The sequence below is a fragment of the Propithecus coquereli genome, unplaced genomic scaffold (assembly GCF_000956105.1).
Source record: "Propithecus coquereli isolate 6110/MARCELLA unplaced genomic scaffold, Pcoq_1.0 Scaffold588, whole genome shotgun sequence".
NCBI classification, from domain to species: Eukaryota; Metazoa; Chordata; class Mammalia; order Primates; family Indriidae; genus Propithecus; species Propithecus coquereli.
This window is the reverse complement of record NW_012151818.1, coordinates 350618-352517: the sequence shown is the minus strand read 5'-3', so window position 1 is coordinate 352517 and position 1900 is coordinate 350618.

Genomic DNA, 1900 nt, shown 5'->3' with positions numbered 1-1900 from the left:
AAAAAAAAAAAAGACAAAAGAAGACATTTCTGAGTACAACATACACAGCTGAACACTCAAGAACAGAACGGAACCAGCCTCCTCGGGTGTGCTGGTCCTGGCTTTCTCCGTGTTTTCTCTAGTTTCTGGCTCCCTCTGGTCTTAATCAGAAATGCTTCTGACCGGGGCAGCGAGTCCAGGCGGCGGCGCGTGAGCGAACACGGCTTTAGGCCGGGACAGGCCTGAGAAGCCGCCCTCGCCTGGCTCAGGAAAGGACAGAGAGGAGACTGGGAAATTAACAAGCGCCGTCCTCTGTGTCGTTCGCGTGTGAGACGACGTCCCGGACGGAGGCTCGCGTCCTCTCAGCAGAGAGAGCAGCGGGGCTCAGCTGGAGACGGCTCTGAGGGTGAGCAGAGTCAGGCCCAGGCCACGTGCTCGAGCCTAACTGCAGGTGACGCGAACGTTTAACGCGACGCTGGGACCTCACGTGGCCGCCCGTCTCGGCGCGCAGACGGCCAGCTGCAAACCGCCCGCATCCCGCGCCGTCCTCCACCCAAGCACCAAAGGGCCCCTCCTGAGACGGGTCTCCTGACGAGACCCATAAAACCCAAAACTCGACCAGCTCTTCGACCCCGCGACCTCTCACGCGAGTGACACCCTAGGGACGGTCCCGCAGGGGTGGGGCGAGGAAGCTGCTCGCACAAAGCCTGGCGTTTGTTAGACTGAACGACGCTTATGCCACTGCGTTCCCGACAGCGCCACGCCGCGGCCGAGGACGCGCTGGAGAGTGACGTGTATCAATCCGATGAACTATTAATTACGCAGCAGCTAAAAACAGCCGGGAAGCTCGGTTTTAGAAACGTTAAAACAAAAAAAAAAGGACGAAACGGTGAGTACACACCGATCACACGTCCCAAAAAACCTGTGCAGGTCACAAACTGGAAGCAGAGACATGAAGCCTTTTCTTTTTAAGGTGAAGGTTATTTCGGGGAAACCAGTAAGACGTGGGTCCCAGCAAGGCCAGCGGCACGGCTCTCGGACACGCCCGTGACCCGGGAGACCCGGGCTGGCGGCAGGGCCCGCTCTCGTTTTCTCGTTTTCAGAAATGACCCCGAACGTCCGCGACGGGGGGGGGTGAGAGGCGGGTCGGGGCGAGGGCACCCTGCGTTCAAGCTCAGCGAGGCGTCCCCGCCGATGACGGCCACATGGAAACAGGAGAGGACACAGCACGCTCCAAGGGAGACGCTTAAAACCAGGCCAAACCGTCACCCAGCACGCGAGCGGTCAGGGCCCGGGAGACCACGCAGTCGGAGACGCAGCACAGAGAGCAGAAAAGCGATATTCCTGACACCTCTATCACTGGACACACACAGCTGCTACACGTGAATACACACGTGCAGCCTGGGACTTACAGAGCAGCCGTGACAGGACATCGGCGCCGGGCCAGGGGGACAGGCCCTCACCGAGACACCTCGCTTTATCTGAACGTTGTGATTTTCCGGTTTTCCCCGACGACGACCCGCGCCGATCGCACCATCCCGGCCCTCGCGCCCGACACACGCACGTGCTTTAAACACTCAGTCCACGGCCTGCCACGGCAGACGCCCCACCCAGCCAGCCAGCAGGGCGGGAACACGCTCTCGCGCCGTCTTCAGGGGCTCAGAAAATTCTCTTCGACGATTGCCACTCACCTTGGGCACGTGGTGTTGCACACGAGCTGCCCGGCGCACAGGCTCAGCTCACCCTGCCGGCTCACGAGCAAGACGGCGCGGACGGCGCGGCCGCTCCGTGTTGTGTTCGCCGCAGAGACCGGCCCCCACCCCCGTTCCAGGTTCTAAATTCCGCCGGCCCCCTCGTATGTCACAGCAGGCGTGGCCGCGACCGCTCTGCGGGCTGCGCTCCGGCTGCCACAGGGAACGGA